This window comes from Giraffa tippelskirchi, chromosome 13 (genome assembly GCF_054371585.1).
Source record: "Giraffa tippelskirchi isolate mGirTip1 chromosome 13, T2T-mGirTip1v1.2.pri, whole genome shotgun sequence".
Lineage (NCBI taxonomy): Eukaryota > Metazoa > Chordata > Mammalia > Artiodactyla > Giraffidae > Giraffa > Giraffa tippelskirchi.
The window spans coordinates 114,159,380-114,180,247 of record NC_137287.1 but is presented as its reverse complement, the minus strand read 5'-3'; the positions used below and the strand labels follow the sequence as shown (position 1 = coordinate 114,180,247).

Sequence of the window (20,868 nt, the reverse complement as noted above, 5' to 3'; positions counted from 1 at the left end):
GAAGCTTGCAGAGAAGGAGGGATTTCCCCAAGGTCTCCCCTGCTGGGGACAAAAGCTTGCCTCTCTCTGCCCCCTTGCTTTCCCTACCCTCCCTGTCCTTCCTGCCAAAGCTGTGCCCTTGAACATGAAGACACTGAGCTCCCTCCAAGAAGGCTGCCAGGCCCACAGCCGGGCATGAGTCGCAGGAGTGAGAAGGTGGTGCCAGCTTCTTCCACGTGGTGCCACTGGAAGGGGAGGTTTGGATTCCTTATCCTGGATGCCCACAGGCCTGGTGGCACTTGGGGAGGGGGAGTGGAGGTAGCTTCCTGAGTTGGTTTTAAGCTCAGAGTGAATTTCCAATTAAGGGAATCTTTGGGTTAGGAGGAAAAGCAGGGTTGTCTCGCTGCCGGGGGCTTCGGTGAGTAATCAGGCTGCGGAGAACAGTGAGCCTTCCTACCAGCCTCCTTGGCCCAGGCAGCCTGGGGTTTCTCTCCGTTGTGGCCTCAGATTGTCTGCTCTGGGCTTAAAAGGAACTTCTCAGCTCAAAGTCTAGGACCAGGACCGCTTTCCCAGGGAGAAGGGAGAGAGCTGAGCTGTCTCACTCCCTAAAATGGGCTCTAGATTGAAGGTGACTCTAGCTCTGTGCTGTCCAATATGGTGGCCCTCGGCCATGTGCGTCTGTCGAGGTCTTAAAGTGTGGCTGATACGAACTGAGATGCACTATAAGTGTGAAGTAGACCCTGGCTTTCAAAGACTTAGTACGAAAAGAATGTAAAGGAACCTAGTAATAAATTTTTACATTGATTATAGGTTGAAATGATTATATTTGGGGGGGGGATGTGGACCATTTTTAAAGGCTTTGTTGAATTCACTACAATATTGCTTCTGTTGTTTATGTTCTGGGTTGTTTTGGTTTTTTTGGCCATGAGGCATGTGGGAATCTTAACTCCCCAACCAGGGATTGAACCTGCAATCCGCTGCATTGGAAGGCGATGTCTTAACCCCTGGATCGCCGGGGAAGTCCTGAAATGATTACATGTTAGACACAATGGGTTAGAGAAAGCATATTATTGTAGTTAATTTCATTTGTTTCTTTTAACATTTTTGAATGTGGCAACTGGAAAAGTTAAAAAAAAATTGCATGTGTGTCTCACGTTATACTTTTCTTGGGCAGTGTTGTCTAGACCCATTCGGGGCCCTAAGTAGATAGTTCAGCTCCTGAACTGACCAGATAAGGAAACTGAGGTACAGAAAGGGACAAAGAAAGGCTCATAGCCACTAGGTGATCAAGGGGGAATTAGCTTCATGGTTTCTGATTTTGTGGCCCCTCATGCTTTTTGTTATGCCTTTTAAGGTCATGGATGCTGGGCTGTGGAGGGAAGCTGGGATGTTTGAGGAAGCATCTAAACCCTTCTGGTTGTCATGCCAACACCCTGATAAATGGCTCCCTTCTGGAAGGAGCACAGGGAGAGGTTCTGAGTGGAGTTTGCCCTCTGCAGCTGCTGGCCATATCTTGTCTTCTCTCCAGATTGCAATTCTCTTGTCTAAAAGGAGAAGAATGTTTACCTCGAAACGTTTTCACAAAAGTTAAACCAGATACTATATACGCAGCACTCAGGACAAGGGCCAGAAGCGGGAAGCACTCAATAAATATTAGCTGCTGTTGTCATTGTCTGGGATTCTTGCTGTTCTTGTTGTCATTGTGCCACCGCAGCAGAGGCTGGGGCTGGCCTGCGGGAGTTCTCAGCCTCCCTGGGGTGTAACGTTTGCAACATCTCAGATTCTGGACCATGGTGGCATCGGTGAGACCCTGAAAATAGGGTCCCCTGAACACATGTGTTCTTTGCTCCTCCACATCCCCACCCCGATTCTCGCCTACTCCCTGACTGACCCTGGAAGTTCCCAAGTTGAATGCAGGGTTAGAGTTGGCGTTGTGAGTTGCTGGGAGGTGAATTTCTCAGATGAGCAGAAGCTAAGAGCTTGGCAAGCTTAGAGCCAAGAGCTTGGCTATGACATTGGACAATCCAGGTTTGAATCTGGGTTCAGCTTCTTACAAACCGTGTGATCTTAAGCAAGTTACCTCACCTCTCTATGCCTCGCTTTCCATTTCAGTCAACTGGGAATCACATTAATTCTCTTTCAAAGTATTGTTGCAGAGGATAAAAGAGGTAGCCCATGTAAAGGGCCTTTGCTTTGAAGGCTTGCAAGGAGGTGTACGCTGTTAACAATAAATTGTGTTATAACGAGTCATTCTGTACCGATCTGAGTCTCCCTTGAGAATGATATTAATATCAGCTGGAGGGAAGCCTGTCTTTTCTCACAGTCCCAACAACAATTTCCCAGGCTTGTATCTTTTGCAGGCCACAGTCCCAATTTTTGCTACGTCACGTATCACCTCTGTTTTCCAATCTCAGTCAGTCATTTCAGTCACTCAGTGGTGTCTTGACTCTTCGTGACCCCATGGACTGCAGCACACCAGGCTTTCCTGTCCATCACCAACTCCTGGAGCTTGCTCAAACTCATGTCCATCAAGTCAGCGATGCCATCTAACCGTCTCATCCTCTGTCGTCCCCTTCTCCTTCCACCTTCAATCTTTCCCAGCATCGGGGTCTTTTCTAATGAGTCAGTTCGTCACATCAGGTGGCCAAAGTATTGGAGTTTCTGTGTCAGCATCAGTCCTTCCAATGAATATTCAGGGTTGATTTCCTTTAGGATTGACTGGTTTGATCTCCTTGCAGTCCAAGGGACTCTCAAGAGTCTTCTCCAAAACCACAGTTCAAAAGCATCAATTCTTCGATGCTCAGCTTTCTTTATGATCCAACTCTCACATCCATACATGACTACTGGAAAAACCATAGCTTGACTATATGGACCTTTCCAATTTAATCTCTGTCTTTAAATCAACTTACTTTAAAATATGTACACTTACTGAAAAGGAAGACTTTGGAACACTGTTGAAAATGAGAGACCCATATCATGGGAGGTTCTGAAAACAGAATGCTATTCAAGTCTGAGGTCAATCTATTAAGGGCAAAGATGCTAAGCCTGAAGTCTCGTCCCTTTTTGCTGAAAAGAGAGAATGGCTAGAGATCGACAGATGTGAGAGATCTGTAGGCACCTGACGAAGGTTGGTCCTTGACTAACAAAAAGAATGGGTCTGGTGCTATTTCTTTACTTTTTTTTATGAAGAGTTTTTATTTATTGATTTAGTTTTGGCTGCACCGGGTCATCGTTGCTGCTCACAGGCTTTCTCTAGTTGCAGTGAGCGGGCTCAGTGTGGTGGTTTCTCTTGTTGCAGAGTGCGGGCTCAGTAGTTGTAGCTAATGGGCCTAATTGTCTGGTGGCACATAGGGTCTTCCCAGACCATGGATCAAATCCACGTTCCCTGCCTTGGCAGGCGATTCCTAACCACTAGACCCCCCAGGGAAGTCCTGGTGCTGTTTCAAGCTGTGATTTCACATCTGCCAGCGCTCATTTCCAGCACCTCCCGGATGTGAAGACCATCCTGGGAAGAGGGGCTGGCCTTGGACTAGGCCTGAGTTTGCCCATGTTTGCACCTGTTTATTTAATTTTTATTTAACAAGGATCCGTGTAGTTCTTATTTCTAGGAGTCAGAAGGATTCTAAGTACCTTAGTTATATTAACACAATCCTCAGAACAACCCTATGAGGAAGGTACTATTGTTCCCATTTTACTGATGAGGAAACTGAGGCACAGACAAATTGAGTATCTCAAACAAGGTCATTCCTCTGAGTAATGGCAGAGCTGGGGTTGAGACCCCAGAGCCAAGAGATCTGGTTCTAGAATGGCCTTAACCATGACCTAACCTTTAGCTGATTTTCTTTCAGAAATGTTGATTAGCACTTACTCTGGGCCACGCTTGTCCTGGGACACTGGACACCCAAAGGATCAGCATGGCTAGCATCCTCTGGGGACTCACAGCCTAGTGGACAAGACAGGCTGCAATTTGACATGATCAGTGGTGTGTTAGAGGAACAAAGAGTAACTACTCTGTCCTTGCCCCAGAGGTGGTCTGGGAGATTCCCTGCAGGTTGTGGGTAAGTCTGCTTAGGAGTTTGCCAGGTGGAGAAGAGGGAGAGAAAGGTCATTCCAGGTAAAGCCACGGAGGTAGGAATGTGTGTGGGTTATTTTGGGGAGCCATGAGTCACTGGCAGGGGTGCCGTCGGTGGGGAAAGAGATTAGAGATGAGGCTGGGAAGGCAGCCGAGGGCCAGGTGAGGACGGCTTTGAATGCTGGGTTAAGGAGTTTGGAACTTACTATGCAGCAGGCACTGTTCTAAATGCTCAGCTAAATCCACTCATCTAATTCTAACTGTGGCACATAGAGACTGTTAGAACATACTCCAGGTCACATAGGTAGTAAGTGATAGATCTATAATTCTGGCTCCAGAGTCTGTGTTCTTACCTAGGACAGTTTCTGCTACTTCAGATACAGTAATTTCTCTCTTTCTTCTTTTTTTTTTTTTTTACATTGTTCAGAACAGCATACTTGCTGAAATGTAAGGAAATTCAGAATGATAGAAGATAAAAAGTAATAAAACCTCTTTTCTACTTCCATTTTGATTGTACCTTTAAAGTAGCCATTGTTAACACTTCCCTCACAGCATCATTCCGTTTACCTATTCTGGTTTGTGATTTTTTGTTTTTATTTTCCACAACCAAACTACCTACATAATATTCTTCATTTTGCTTTTAAACTTAATATGTTTTGAGATCTCTTCATTTTATGTACATACTGCCTTCACCTTTTTCACAACTGCATAATATTCCACAGTTTGGATGCAGCATGGTTTATTTAACCAGATCTCTCCCAACAGAGATTGAAAGCATTTCATGTTTTCACAATTACAAACAAGGCTGCAGTGAACATCCCTGGACCCATGTTCTTGCTCATGGATCTGGTTAAAGGGATGGCTCAGCCAGGTACCCTATCCTATCAGGGCTACTCAGGCATCATTCAAATACGTTGGAAATATAAGGCCATTAGCCCAGGTCTTTGCAAGGGACTGACTCTTGATATTCATGGTTAAAATGTAAATTTAGTGGTCTCTCCCCTGAAAAGGTCTATGGTACCCTAGAATGGATTAACACAAACAAGAAAAAAATCCAAAACACCCCTATCTAAGGTCCCACTGTCCCCTCCCCATATATGTTTAAAAGATATTTAAGAGTAATCGTTGCAAGGCGTGCCAAGTTGTTAGCCTGCTGGGATGCTCCCATGTCTCTGCCTGTCATCCTTGCTTGCACAGATGTACTTTTATGGGTTAAATTCCTATGGGGAATTGCTGAGTCAAAAAGAATGTGTGTTTTAATTATTATCAGAATCCCAGTTCGTCTCCAAAAAGGGTTGCACCAAATTTATAACCCACCCCAACAATGTATAAGAGGGTATTTTCCTCACACCATCGTCAACACCATGATTATCAGTCTTTTGCATCTTTGCCAAATTGTTTGAGGATAATCAGGTGTTCCATGAATCCAGTGGTCCCTGTCAACTTGCCCAGGCCCACAGAAGCAGAAATTCTCCCTTGTTCTATTTCAAGCTGACCTCCAGAGATTCCTGGATATGGGGTTCCATCAGGGAGGATTAAATGCCCAGGGGGTGGCTTCGACATGTTGGAATGGCCCCAAACCCTGGATTCCTGCCCCCCATCCTATCCCTCTTCCGAGAAATGCCAGATGGACAAAATCCCCTTGCTCCCAGAGACTGAAGCCCAGGATGAATGGAATTTCCTGAGTTGTCAGAGCTGGATTCTCATGATATACACGAGGCAGCTGTGACTCTAAGGCCTCTGAGCCCAGTGGTCTAGGGAGAGAGAAGAGATTGCCTGGGTCCCTGGCAGCAGTTCAGGTTGTAGGGCAGAGTGTTTGGGGGAGCCAGGCCTTTGGAGCTTGGAGAGTGGAGGTGCAGAGAAAACACTCAGCATCACTCCCATCAGTCCTCAGGCAAAGCTGGTCAGAGGATGCTGCCAAATGTGTTCATTTAGCAGATGGAGAAACTGAGGCCTCGAAAGGGGCAGTGACCCAGAGAGAAGAGCATGGCTGGAGGACAGAATGTGGGGGGCTCTTGTGAAACCTCACTTGGTTTCTGGGTCATGTTTAATAGATTGACCAGGAAGAGGACAGGGCTCTGGGAGGTGGAAAAGAACATTTTATCTCCCCCACCCCTGGCCCTATAAACTGTGGTTCAGTGTGGCTCTGGAACCTTTCCAGCTTGATAGTCCAGCCTAAATAGCAGTCAGAGAACAGACAGGCCAACAGCCTGCACTTTGGGGAGAAAGATTCCCTTTTTCTTCCAATGCCAGGGTTTCCCCATGTCCCAGTAGAAGGTCCAACCCTGTGAAGCCAGTGCTTGGCCCTGATGGTGGCACCTGAGCCAGGCTGCAGCAGCTCCAGGGACTCGGGGCATCACTGGAAGGGCCTGGACACAGGGTGTTGGAATAACAGTAACGGTGAAAATAATAGTGGCGGCCACAGGGCCAAGTGCTTGAGGGCTCAGACTCGGGTCTGGGCTGCCTGTATCTAGTCCTGGACACTTGATGGCCTTATGGGCAAGTGACGTCCCTCTAAACTTTGTCTCTCCATTTCTGTTTTTAAAGTTTTTACAATTATAGTTACTTATTTTATTCATTTGGCCACAGTAGATCTTAATTGTGGCATGTGGAATCTAGTTCCCTGACCAAGGATCGAGCCCAGGCCCCCTGCATTGAGAGTGTGGAGTCTTAGCCACTGGACCACCAGGGAAGTCCCTCTGTCCCTCCATTTCTTCATCTCTAAGATGGGGATCATGAGAGGACCAGCCTTGGGCACATGAGAAGATCAAGCCCTTAGGATGGGGCTGGGCACAGGTCAGGGCCATGTTCTGACCACTGGGTACCGGGCTCTGTGCTAGTTCCCTTTTATACGCATCATTTCATTTAATCTTCATGAAAGTGTTAGTCGGTCAGTTGTGTCCAACTCTTTGTGACTCCATGGACTGTAGCCCCCCAGGCTCCTCTGTCCATGAAATTCTCTAAGCAAGAATACTGAAGTGGGTTGCCATTTCCTTCTTCAGGAGATCTTCCCGACCCAGGGATCGAACCTGGGTCTCCCTCATTGCAGGCAGATTCTTTACTGTCTGAGCCACCAGGACGGAGCCAAGTCCTCATGAGGGAAGTGCTATTTATTATAGTGACCCATTTCACTGATGAGGAAACTAGCCCAAAGTCCCCAAGTAACTGATACAACAAGGCTTCAGATTTTCTGATCTGGACTCTACCCTCCTATGCACTGTTGGAAGAAAAAGTCTTTGAGTGCTAACAGTTCAGGTTCCTATCCCACCAGTCTGATATTCCGTGCCTTGACCATGGTGCCCGGCCAGCCAGCCTTTTGTATGGCAGAGCAGTTGAAAGCCTGGGGAGGTGAAGAAATTGAGGTTCGAATCCTGCTCTGTTTCTCTCTCTCTCTCTCTTTTTTTTTTTTCTGGCTGTGCTGAGTCTTCATTGTGGCACAAGGGCTTAGTTGCCCCGCAGCATGTGGGATCTTAATTCCCTGATGTGGGATCTTAGTTCCCCGACCAAGGATTGAACCAGCGTCCCCTGCATTGCAAGGCCTATTCTTAACCACTGGACCACCAGGGAAGTCCCCCACTCTGTTTCTTGCAGACCTTATGTCCTTTGTCCTGCCTGAGCCTCACTTCCCTCATCTGCAGAATGGGAACAGTTAACAGCCTGGCCTCCCACGTTGTGATGAGGACTAAATGAGATGACGTGTGTAGAGGATTTTATGCAGTCTCGGTGTTCGGTAAAGAGATGTCCTGGCCAGCTTTATCATCATTCTTCTTACCCAGAGAGTCAGGCGAGTGGAACTCAGAGAGGCAAGTGGCATTTCCTCCAAGCTTCATCCTTCCCCAAGCGCAGGCTGTTTCACTCCCCTGGGTTTCCAAAGCCCAGTCCAACTTCCACTTGACTTCCTAAGTCCACACCAGTGGGTCCCTGCCATTGGGAGAGCAGTTAAAAATAAAGCCCAGTCTTCAAATCCTTCAAGTAAACACCCAGCTCTCTAAAAATAGCATCTTTTTGCCACAGGTCTCCAGAGCCAGGGCGGGCTTGCAGGATGGAAATTGGCGAGCCTGGTTCTCACAGACAGGCAGGCGGGGGCCAAGTGTCCATCACCCTGCCTGGTTGCTGAGCTTCTCGGCCTGAGGGGCATCCAAGGGCCCCTTGGTGTCTGCATCCTCAAACTGGCCACCAGCGCCTCTCACTGCCCCACTGTAAGGGCCCCTCATCAGCTCTTCAGTCTTCTTCCTGCCCGAGACTCTGATCAGCAGCTGGAGTGAGATTTTAAAATGTAGACCTGGGGACTTCCCTGGTGGTCCAGTGGTTAAAAACTCCAGGCTGCCACTGCAAGGGGTACAGGTTCGATCCCTGTTTGGGGAACTAAGATCTGGCATGCAGTGTGGTGCCGCCAAAAAGTAAAAAAAATAAATAAAATGTAAGCCTGACCATACGTATCACTCGTATGAGCAAAACTTTCATGGAGTCTTCAGTTTGGTTTCCCCTGAAAGCAGAGCCTGAAACGAGGATTTGGGTGCAGGAAGTGGATTTGGGAAGTGAAGCCAGGAAGGAGGAGGTGAGAGGAAGTAGGTGGGCAGAGAGAGGGAAGAAGGAAAAGCGAATATAAATGTGTGTCATGGAGGCACAGAGGCAGCCACAGGAAGTGGGTTGGATGGGGACCTCAGTACAGAACACTCGTGAGACTGTGCCCCTGGAGAATGGGGGAAGGGTAGGTGGGCAAAGCCTTATCCTCTGGCTCCAGTCTGCATTCACGGCAGATTTCTCTGGGGGCATAAATCCCCTGTCCTTTCGGGTGTGCTTGCATTTGGGGTGGGTTGAAAGGGCCTCTCTCTTGCAGCATTGAGGGCAGGCTCTGGGCAGAAAGCCCGGGTGGGACACTGGCCATGCCAGGGGCATCCTCCTGTGCATGGAGCTGTCCCAAAAAGCTATGGGTGAAACTGGGGGTTAGACTGAGGGGGTGTGGTGTGGGCATCACAGGTGTCTGCCCTTTGGAGAAATTTCAGATTCCTTGCTTTGGCCCCCAAGACCCTTCCTGTCTGGCTCAAGCTCACCCCCACCAACCCCATCTCACACCACTCTCCCCATCCACCACCTCCAGCCTCAGTTCCTCCAAAGGGCCGTGCTCTTTCCTGCCCTTGCTCCTTTGCACATTATGTTCCACGTGCCTAAAATGCTTTTCCCTTACTCTTGATCTTGCTAACACCTTCTCATGTATCAGACTTCACCCAGCTCAATTGTTTCTTCTTCAGGGGAGCCCTGAGCTCTTTCCTAGTGTGGGTTCCCTGTTACATGTTTCCTGTGCACCCTGGCCTCAGCTGCCACCCCCACCATTGTCCTGACTCATTCTGTCTTCTCTGCTGCTTTGTCCACTCCCAGAGCATGGGGACCCTCGTCAGCTGTGTTCACTGCCAGGTCCCAGAAAACGGTACAACATCCAGCACTTAGTGAGGCTCAGGAAGCCTTGTTGACTGACTGATAGGTAGGTCTCCAACAGCTCGAAAGGGGAGGCGCCCTCCATTTGACCCAGTTAAGCTTTCAATCACATTCAGCAAATATGTATTGAAAAGCAGAGACATCAGTTTGCTGACAAAGGTCCATATAGTCAAAGCTATGGTTTTTCAAGTAGTCATGTATGGATGTGAGAGTTGGGCCATAAAGAAAGCTGAACACTGAAGAATTGATGCTTTCCAACTGTGGTGCTGGGGAAGACTCTTGAGAGTCCCCTGGACTGCAAGGAGATCAGACCCGTCAATCTTAAAGGAAATCAGTTCTGAATATTCATCGGAAGGACTGATGTTGAGGCTGAAACTCCAATACTTTGGCCATCTGATGCGAAGAGCTGACTCATTGGAAAAGACCCTGATGCTGGGAAAGATTGATGGCAGGAGGAGAAGGGGACGACAGAGGATGAGATAGTTGGATGGCATCACTGACTCAATGGACATGAGTTTGAGCAAACTCAGGGAGTGGGTGAAGGACAGGGAAGCCTGGCGTGCTGCAGTCCATGGGGTCTCAAAGAGTCGGATACGACTTAGTGACTGAACAGCAACAATCTACTGTGTGCTAGGGAGTGTTGTAGAGGCTTAGGGAGGAAAACCTCAAGATCCTGGCCTGCATGGAGTTACATTCTAGCTGGGGAGACAGCACAACAGACAATAAATAAATTTTAGAGCATGTGGGAGGGGGCAAGTTGCCTTTCTAAATACGTGACATGAAGGAGTTGAACCAATTAGCCATTGGGGCACCTGGGGGAAGAGCACCCCTGCAGAAGACAGAGCTAGGAGGTGCCTGAAATGTTCGACAAACAGCAAGGAGACCAGCGTGACTGATGTGGAGCGAGAGAAAACCATCGTATAAGAGGCTGGGGAGAGCGCAGGGGTGAGGTGGGGACAGGTCACTCTGCCAATGTGGGGGCCACTAGCCGCATGTGGCAATTTATTTATTTATTTTGAATTTGAGGATAATTGCTTTACAATGTTGTGTTAGTTTCTGCTGTGCAACAGCGTGGATCAGCTATGTGCTAAGTCACATCAGTCGTGTCTGACTCTTTGCGACCCTATGTACCCACCAGTCTCCTCTGTCCGTGGGATTCTCCAGGCAAGAATACTGGAGTGGGTAGCCATTCCCTTCTCCAGGGGACCCTTTTGACCCAGGGATCGAACCCACATTTCTTATGTCTCCTGTATTGTTAGGCAGGTTCTTTACCACTTGCGCCATCTGAGAAGCCTTGGATCAGCTATGCTGTGCTGTGCTTAGTCGCTCAGTCCTTTCTGACTCTTCGTGACCCCATGGACTGCAGCCCGCCAGGCTCCTCTGTCCATGAGGATTCTCCAGGCGAGAATATTGGAGTGGATTGCCATGCCCTTCTCCAGGAGATCTTCCCAAACCAGGGATCCAACCCAGGTCTCCCACATTGCAGGTGGATTCTTTACCAGCTGAGCCACCAGGGAAGCCCAAGAATACTGAAGTGGGTAGCCTATCCCTTCTCCAGGGGAATCTTCCCGACCCAGGGATTGAACCGGGGTCTCCTGCATTGCAGGCGGATTCTTTACCAGCTGAGCTACCAGGGATCAGCTATGTGTATGCAAATATGCCCTCCCTCACACAACACACACACATCCGCTCCCTCTTGAGCCTCTCTTTCACCACCACCCCCATCTCATCCCTCTAAGTCATCACAGAGCACAAAGCTGAGCTCCCTGTGTCATACAGCAACTTCCCACTAGCTCTCTATTTTACACATGCTAGTGTCTATATATATGGGCTTCCCAGGTGGCTCAGAGGGTAAAGAATCTGCCTACAATGCAGGAGACCTGGGTTTGATCCCTGGGTTGGGAAGATACCCTGGAGAAGGAAATGGCAACCCACTCCAGTATTCTTGCTTGGAGAACCCCATGGACAGAGGAGCCTGGCGGGCTACAGACCATGGGCTCGCAGAGAGTAGGACACGACTTAGCCAGCAGTGTACATATGTCAACGCTGCTCTCTCAATTTGTCCTCCCCTCTCCTTCCCCTGCCGTGTCCGCAAGTCCATTCTCTATACCTGTGGCTCTGTTCTTGCATGTGTGGCAATTTAAATGGCAGTAAATTGGAATGAAAGTGCCATTCTTCAGTCTCGGTAGCCACATGTCAAGGGCCCCCTGGCTACTGGCTAGGACAGCACAGATGTAGACTGTTGCCCTCATTGTTGAAAGTGTAGACACAGCCTGGGTGGGGCCTTTCAGGTCACTGCAGGGCAGCAATCTGGCCCACACATGGCTGGGCACACATCCTGGGGTCCTTTCTTCACCTCTGAAAGTGGGCATGATTAAAGCATGCAAGGCCATTTGGTCCAGCCCCAGGCAATGTCAGAATGCCTTGCCCATCATCCTTGCCAAACGGCCCTTTGGTCACTGCCTCTGTGTCTCCAGGTGTAGGAAACCCGCTCCTCTTGAGCCAGTCCAGGCCAACTTTGTACAGCTTTGGCTTTAAGATTGGCTCAAACCAGGAGGACGCTCTGCTTCTCTGTCACTTCAGTTCGTTGGTCCCAGTCCTGCCATTGGGGACTGTGTGGATTAGAAACGTGTTCAGCTGCAGGTAGCAGTACTTGTCTTAAGCACTCGATTTATCTTCTCCCAGAAGAAGACCAGAGAGGCAGTGCAAGGCTGACATGGCAGCTCCAAGACGCCCTGGGGGCCCACCTCCCTCTGTCTTTCCCTCCTGCTCTCCTTAGAAGGTGGTTTCTGGCCTTGTACTCAGAGGTGGCCACGGCACCCCTAGCTTCACCTTCATATCCAGGAGCAGAATGCACCAGCGTCTCTTGATGGAGAAAGAAGCTCACTGGGGACTCACATCTCCTTCTGCAGAGTGGGTCACGTGGCCTTCCCTGAATGCAAGGGATCTGGGAAGGTGAATATTTTTAGCTGGACACATTGCTTCCCTGAGCAAGGTTACACTTCTGTTAGAAGGAAAGAAGGGGAAGAATGGATATTTGGTGAGCGATTAGCAGTGCCTGCCCCGGACATCCCTGGGAAGATGCAAAGATTGTGATCTTAACACCTTCGAGAGTCTTCTCTGGTCTAAACATCTCCAGCCCCTTTTCTCGGCCCCTGTTTACAAGCCTTGTTGCTTTTTCCACTTTCCCAGGTGGAGAAACAGAGGCACAAGACATCCTTTAGTGTTTAGGAGCACGGATTCTGGGGTCAGATGACACTGCTTCATTCAGCGGGTCACTCTTCTTGAGCCTCAGTTTTCCCGGCCTTGTAGTATGGTGGCAGCTTCCCAACGAGGGCGTTGTGAGGCTAGAATGAGATGGTTGATGTCAAGTACTAGCCACAGGTTTCCCAAATGCTGCTAGTGGTAAAGAACCTGCCTGCCGATGCAGGAGACATAAGAGATGCAGGTTGGATCCCTGTGTCGGGAAGATCCCCTGGAGGAGGACATGGCAACCCACTCCAGTATTTTTGCCTGGAGAATCCCCGTGGACAGTGGGCTACAGTCCAAGGGGTTGCAAAGAGTTGGACACGACTGAAGTGACTGAGCATGCATGCACCCTGGCCCCAGTGCCTGGCACACAGGCGTCACTCAGTAGCGGCAGTTGTCGTTATTATAACTAGGCTTCCTCTTCAGTGATTCCTTTGGGTGTTGTTGAATGAGGAACCAGAGAGCAGCCCAGACCGGGGACAGCCGTTCTCCTCCCATCTCCAGGAGGGGTGTGGAGTGGGGCCACAGTCTGGGGAGGGGCTGGACGGGGGATCCATCTCTAAAGCCACCTTTGGCCAAGCCGCATCCCTGGTGAGGGCGATCGCGTGACTGACCCAGCGCTCTTCCCATCAGCCTCGACTCCGTGCAGCCCTATCTGGGAAGGGGGTATCACCCCAAGATCACGGCAGCCTGCTGCCAACCCCGTGACCCCACAGGACTGGCGGCAGCCTTGCCAGAAGCCTGGCCAAGGCTGGGGGCCCCTGAGCTCTGACCCAACAGGTAGGCTCAGAAATGTCACCGAGCAAGTCCTGTAGGTGGGAATTTGTCAGAGGCTCCCCTGGGATAGCCCCCACCCCCACCGGGTGTCAGATGTACATAGTTCTTTCCTGAGCACCCCATCTGGCGTGGATATAGACACAAGCTCTCCATGCCAGAAAAGTTGGCCCTGGAGCCCTCATTATTCATTCTTTTGTATTTTTAATTGGTTGTACACTCATGTGGTTCAAGACCCCACATTTAGACAAAAATGTAAAGTCTCTCTTCTTCCCTTGTCATCCTCTGGTTGCTTGCTCCACACTCCCTGGTCAGATGTTATTTGCCGTTTTTTCTTTTCCTTCCAGAGTTACTCTATTAAGGTAGAGCTTCATTTGACCTGCAAAATGGCAGTGTCCCGTGGTTCCATCTACTAGGAGCAAATAGGTTTCCGTTTTGCTCTCTCTGCCCCCAGAAGCAGCATATTATACATACTTGTCTGAACCTTTTCTTCTGTGTAATATAATTTTATTTATTTATTCATTTATTTATTTTTGGTTGTGCTCGGTCCTTGATGTTGCTTGGGTTTTTCTTTAGTTGTGGCAAGTGGGGGCTACTCTCTGTTTGCCAGGCACAGGCTTCTCATTGAGGTGGCTTCTCCATTGCGGAGCACAGGCTCCAGGGTGTGGGGCTTCAGCAGTTGCAGCTCATGAGCTCAGTAGCTTCAGTTCCCAGGGCTCTAGAGCACAGGCTCATTGGTTGCAGGTCACAGGCCAGTGCTCTGTGGCATGTGGGATCTTCCTGGATTGGGGGTCGAACCCGTGTCTCCTGCATTGGCAGGTAGAATCTTTACCACTGAGCCACCAGGGAAGCCCTGAACCTTGCTTTTTTCTCTTTGCTGTGTTTATATATCAGAGAGCTTTCCTGATCTTTCTAAATAAAGAACTTTATCCGCTTTAACTCCTGCATAGTATTTCATTGTATAGCTGAATCATCGTTTGTTGAATCAAGCCCCTGTTGTTGCACGGATTGTTTAGGTAGTTTCCAGAATTTTGCTCTGCGAGATAAAGCTGTACATTCATCATTTCACCCGTGGATCAGTATATGTCTAGAATAAATTTCCCCAAGTACAGTTCAGTTCAGTTCAGTCGCTCAGTCGTGTCCGACTCTTTGCGACCCCATGAACCGCAGCACGCCAGGCCTCCCTGTCCTTCACCAACTCCCGGAGTCCACCCAAACCCACGTCCCCAAATACAGTTACTGGTCAAAGTCTCTCTCGTGGTGGTGCCATTCTATCCTCCCATCCACATGTGTGAGGGTGAGACAGCCTCTTCCCCAACCTGCTGAATGACCCTGGGCAAGTCCCTGCTCCCCACTGATCTCCATGTCCTAGGGCGCTGAACTGTCTTTGTCTTGTTTTGAGGGGACACAGCCAACCAGGTTTGCCTGTTTGGCTTGGCCTTTCCCACGCTCCAGCCATGTGCCCATTGTTACTGTGGCTTCTTTGGGAGATGACTTCAGCCTGGACCAAGGCCACAGGAGCCTAGTGAGGTCCGCATGGAAGAGCAGGCAGAGGGACCAGCATGAGCAAAGGCCCAGAGGTGTGACCCTGGGGGGGTAAGGCGGGGTTTCCCAAATGCCGTTCACTGATGTGCCTTTCCAAGCTGAACCATGGCCATATACCCTTTGGGTTGCTATTTACTATTAAAAAAAAAAGAAAACACTTAACCTTCCTAAGCCTAGATTTATTTATTTTTAATTTTTTTGGACACGTACACATTGCTTTATTTATTTACCTGTCTTTGGTTGCGCTGGGTCTTCGTAGCCTCACGAAGCCTACTAGCTTTCTCTAGTTGTGATGACTGGGGACTGTTCTTCGCTGTCATGTGTGGGCTTCTCATTTCGGAGGCTTCTCTTGTTACGGAGCAAAGGCTCTAGGTGAATGGGCTTCAGTAGTTGCGGCACAGGGGTTCATTAGTTGTGGCTCGTGGACCCTAGAGCGTGTAGTTTCAGTAATTGCATCATGTGGCTCAGGAGTTGTGGCTCGTGGGCTCTAGAGCACGGGCTCAGTGGCTTGGTGGCATGTGGAATCTCCCCGGACCAGGCATCGAACCCGTGCCCCCTGCATTGCCAGGTGGATTCTCATCCACTGCGCCACCAGGGAAGTCCGAAACTTATTTTTATAAAGGATCTTTAGATCATTACCATAAATAGAAATCCAGTGTTACATAAAGAGGAGTTAGTGGAAAAAAAACAAAAACAAATAATGCCACAAGAACACCAGAACAACACATACACAAGAAAAAGAAAAAAATACAAGGAAGCAAAACATCATTCAACCATCCCCAGTGGGGTTGCCTACTAAGAGCTCAGATCAAGGCTACTTGCTGCTTTGGTCTCTCTCTGTTAAAAAATGGAATATAAGACTCATTAAGAATACATAAGGGACTTCTCTGGTGGTCCAGTGGCTAAGACTTCATGCTCCCAATGCAGGGGGCCTGGGTTTGACCCCTGGTAAGGGAACTTGATCCCACATGCTATAACTAAAAAAAAGATCCTGCGTTCTGCAACTAAAGATCGAAGATTCAGCAACTAAGATCTGGTGCTGCCAAATAAATACATATTTATTAAAAAAAAAAAGATATATAAGCATGAAATGAGACTTTCTTATTGAAGACTTCAGAATGGTTGACTTTGAATTTTAAAGGACCAGTATTATCCGATGAATGTCCTGGTACCACCTATCGTTTTTGGTCCTGTCAGTAATAAGTTTTCGAGTCATTGGCCTGAAAGATTTCTCCTCTCCCTCTTTCCAGAGCCTGAAAGGTAGGGAAAGCCGGTCTTTAGAAGGGCAACTGGACCCTGGAGTTGTGGACAGGAGGAGCCCAAGCTTAGGCATTATACACGGTAGACATTCATTAAGTGCTCGGCAGTGACTGACTCATTAATGGGCCTGTGGGGCTCTTTGGAAAGAGGGATGGGCATTCAGGCTAACAGTACCTTCCTGAATCTTGCCCAAGAAGAGGAGGTGTCCTGCTCTCACTCTGGCCTCCAGTGGTAAACGGTTTACCTCCTGGCTGAGGCTTGCTGGGGGAGCCCTGGAACTGAAGCCCCCTCTCCTCCAGGCTGGAGAGAAGGTGCGCAGGAGTCCCTTTGCTGTCTTTCCTCATCTGCTTCTATCCCTTCATTTGTAGGAAACCAACAAACGCACAGACACAGAACACATCCAGCACAAGTTTATTTTTCACTCATGTAAAATCCAAAATGGGTCCTCTTATCAGTGGGCAGCTCTGTTCCACACAGTGATTCAAAGACCCAGTCTCCTCCCGTCCTGTGGCTCTGCTGTCTTCCACACGTGGCTTCCAAGATCATCACACTCTTCTTCAAGCCAATGAAAAGGAAAAACGCACTGAAAGAGGCAGTGGCAGGTTCTTATTGGCCAGGAAGTAGGGCACATCATGTCTTCTCACGTTCCACTGGCCAGCATCTGGTCCGTGGCCACACTTTCCTGCAAGGGAGGCTGGGAAATAGTCCAGGCTTGTGCTCAGGAAGCAGAGGAAAGCAGTTTTGGTGAACTGCTATCACTCTTGACATTGTCAGGTTACTTTTCTCAGTTTCATGAAAACTGTGTGTGTGTGTCTTAAACACACCTTTCTTTGCTCTGACTCCTACACTTCCCTCTGTTTAGACCACCCTTTCCTCACTTCTTTCTTTCCCATCTGACCAGCTCACATGGACGTGGAAATAACTCAGAATTGAAAATAAGACTTTGTCATTTTCCCAGGACTACACGCAGGGAGAAAAAAGGATGCCTATACACAGCGTGGAGGGATCCCCTTCGCTTCCCCAACTCATTCACAGAGCAAATTGCAGGTTTTATACGCTGACGCCGCCTAAGACCCTCTCAGAAATTGCCCTGTGATAAGTGCGGAGGGGAGATTTTGTGCTTGGAGATGGCAAATTTAGGAGCTTTTTGTCAAGAGAGCTAATAACGTGTTTTTCAAAGCGATGGCGGGGGTGGAGTGGGGCGGGTATTGTACAGGTAGGAGGTAAGACATAAGGATCTGAGTCTGCTGAAGCTGTTAACTTTTTTCTAGTTCATGTCTGTTTTGAGAAGTGGTGTGCTGATTAAGTAGCTCTTGGAGGGGCTGATGGGTGGGGAACGGAGTTGGAGAACTCTGCTTTCTGGAGTTTGCCAGTTCCCATGGTGTAAAGACGGCTATGGCTGATCTCAAGCTACCAGTGTCCTGTCAAGAGCTTGCCTAGGTCACCTCCAGTACATGCTTAGTGCCAGGCTTGATTTCTCCATCTCTTTCTGTTTCAGACTGTAGCTCAGAGGTCTCATCTGCAGGCAAGTTTACCATGTCTCTTCCTCTTCTGGGCTCCCTGTTTTAAAAAGCCTGAACTTGGAACTTCCCTGGTGGTCCAGTGGTTAAGACTTCGCCTTTCAATACAGGGAGTGCAGGTTCCATCCATGGTCGGGGAGCTAAAGATCCTACATGCCTGGCAGTCAGAAAACCAAAACAGGAAACAAAAACCGTAATGTAACAAAGGCAATAAAGATTTTTAAAAAATAGTCCATATTAAAAAAATCTTGAAGAAAAAAAAAACTTGAATTTTCTCAACTAGATTATTTTCCTGTAGATTTTCTCTACTGGTCTATAAGATCCTTAAGGCCAGAATTCTGGTTTTAAGTTTCTTTTTATCAGATGTTGTTGTCAGATGCCTGCACTTAGTAGGCACCCAGGGAATGCTTATAGAAGACAGGCGGAAAATAGGCAGGCAAGGAGGACGGAGGAGTTAGGGTTGAAGACCCTGGCCAGGAACCCAGATCCTGCTCTGTGACTTGCTAGGAGTATAACCTCAGGCAAATCCTTTCACCTGTCTCAGCCTGTTTCCTCATCTGTAAAAAAGCTCCTTTGCTTTCCTCTGCTTCAGCTCAGCCAGGCCTCTTACTGCATAATAATTATGATAATAATATTGATAATGGCTGCTGTTTATTCATTCAACAAATTTTTATCAAGCACCCACTGTGGGCCAGGTCCTGTTTTTGGTGCTGGGGATTCATCAGTGAACAAAATAAACAAAACCCCTTCCTTGTAGAGCACACGTTCTCCGTTTGCGACGTGCCGTGAACTGAACAGAATTTCACAGGCATCATTGCATTTGGTATCTGGGCAACCCTGAAGGGCGAAGGTATCGTTTGCTCCATTTTATTGCTGTGGAAAGTGAGGCGATGTAGATCGTGTGAGTTGCCAGGGGTCAGCCAGCACGTTTAGGGGTGGAAATGGAACTTGGACCCTCAATTCTGGTCCAAGACCTGGTTCTTAGCCATCACGACATGCCCTTCCCAAGCCTGAGGTCCCCTTCCTGCCCACCTCTCTGCTTTTGCTCTGCATTTGATCTGTTCCCATGGTTACATCCCTAGGGCCCACCCTTGACCTGACCCCTCCTTGATGGTGTCTTTTCTATCTTGAATCCTGTCCCCAAATCCTCTCTTATTATCTGACCAACTATGGCTGGTCACCGGGAATGGAATCCTTTACTTCTTTATTTTGCTTCTTCTAACGCTTCTTTCTCCTCCCCCTTCACCCCAGGGCCCAGGTATGGACCCACATAAAAACCTCAATAAATATCTGTTAACTAATGCATTGAAATCCTTAATGTTTTTCTTTGACTCTAGCTCAAATTTCGGTTTTACGTGTCTTCCTCCTGGGAAATCTGAAGGTCAGATCAGTGTGCTGGGTACGCTGTTCACCTCTTGCAGGGCTGGCTTACAAAGATGACATAGAGTCGCTGTCGGTGACAGTTGGCACCTTAGTTGTGGTCAAGTCTGGGACAACCACGTGGCCTCATGTGCCCGAGATTGCCTTGGATCACGCAGGGTAAAATTATAAACAGCTCCCGCTTTCTCCCTCAGTCACCCTGGTTTAAATGGTAGGCTCTCCGGTCACCCTAAACAAATCCTGAGGACACGACTTCCTCCTTGCTGCTCTGAGCACTTTGCAAAACCAGTGTATTTAGTCCTCCCAACTCTGAGGTGGGTGCTGTTATTCTCCCATTTCACAGATGGGGAAATGAAAGCACAGAGTGGTTAGGTAACTTGTTCAAGGCTGCACAGCTAGCAAGAAGCAGGGCTAGGATGAGAACTCCAGTCATCTGGTGCCAGAGTTCCCCTGCTCAACCCCTGCCTCAGCAAGAACTTCTCGAAGACGTCTTCCCTGGTCCCATGCTCTGGACTAGCTGTGTCTCCCTACCCCCACCCTACCAGGAGCCGTTGTGACTGCTGGGGCCTGGTGTGGGGATGGGGAGACAGCAGTGTGGTCAGAATCTCCGCTGGGGCCCTCACACCTGACACAGTGCCCGAGGCCAAAGAATCTCTCTGGAAATGCTTTTCGAACCAAGGGATGCAATTTTCCAGGGCTGGGGCTGGGTTGGCCCCCCACTGCAGTTTCTTCCTCTCCGTGTGGCAGCTGGGATGCCAGCCCCCAGGAGCAGATGGAGCTGCCTGGAATTCCTCCGGAAGGCCCCTTAGCAGTTATCAGAGTGGCCTGGGCCAGGGGGAGGGGGGTCGGGGACGTTGGGGGCTGCTCTGGGAAAAACTGGAATGCCACACCTGGGAAGGGGCCGGAGGCGGGGGAGGGTGCTGGGCGGGCGGGCTCAGCTGTCACATTCCTCCAGCTTGCAGAGAGCTCTCCTGGGCGCCTTGTCCTTATTTAGGCAGGAGATGTCTGCTGACTCGAGCCTTGTGGGATGCCATTGCTGGCTGGCTCACCGGGGTTGGGGGTGGTGGTGGGAGTGGCAGGGGTGAGCCGAGGCGGGGGAGTGGGGGGTGGGTGGCCAGTGGGGGAAGCAGAACACACCCAGACCCAGGTCACCAGTAGACCCAGGTGGGAAGACCAACCCTGGGGAAGAAGAATAACTCTCTAATAGTAGCAGCTACCATTTATGGGGTTCCACTATGCGCATGCTAGGCTAGTCTGTAAGTTCTAGGAGGTAAATTTCTTTTGTTCATTGTTGTGCCCCTAGATCTAGCCCAGGACGTGGCACGTAGTAGGTGCTTAGTAAATACTTGTCATGATCAAATGAATATACACTTCACATAGCACAGTTCACTTGATCCTCACAGTATAGTTCTAGTGGCAGCTAAGTGCAATTACTAACCTGAGTTGTTGTTGTTCACTGGTTAAGTTGTGTCTGACTCTTTGCCACCCCATGGACTGCATGCAGTGCACCAGGCTCCCTGTCCTTCATTCTCTGCTAGAGTTTGCTCAGATTCTTGTCCACTGAGTTGGTGATGCTATCTTACCATCTCATCCTCTGTCTTCTTCTTCTCCTCTGGCCCTCAGTCTTTCCCAGCATCATGGTCTTTTCCAGTG

At 49.0% G+C, this 20,868-nt stretch overlaps 1 protein-coding gene and 1 long non-coding RNA gene across 4 annotated transcripts in view; both read left to right on the top strand.

Annotated features, from left to right (window-relative positions):
- The window catches only part of JPH2 (junctophilin 2), a 68,876-nt gene that overhangs the window by 27,325 nt on the left and 20,683 nt on the right, over positions 1-20,868 (top strand). For 2 of the 3 annotated variants that reach the window (XR_014073140.1, XR_014073141.1), the window contains exons 3-4: positions 10,056-10,590; positions 14,646-15,210. The exons of the other annotated variant lie outside the window; for it this stretch is intronic. The gene's annotated coding sequence lies outside the window, so the exon portion shown is untranslated. Of the gene's footprint in view, positions 1-10,055; positions 10,591-14,645; positions 15,211-20,868 lie in introns of those variants that run through there. 3 annotated transcript variants of the gene reach the window in all.
- On the top strand, positions 3,485-8,470 carry LOC145532306 (uncharacterized). Its single transcript, XR_014073151.1, has 2 exons — positions 3,485-7,571; positions 8,358-8,470. It is a non-coding gene; the product is annotated as an uncharacterized LOC145532306 (long non-coding RNA).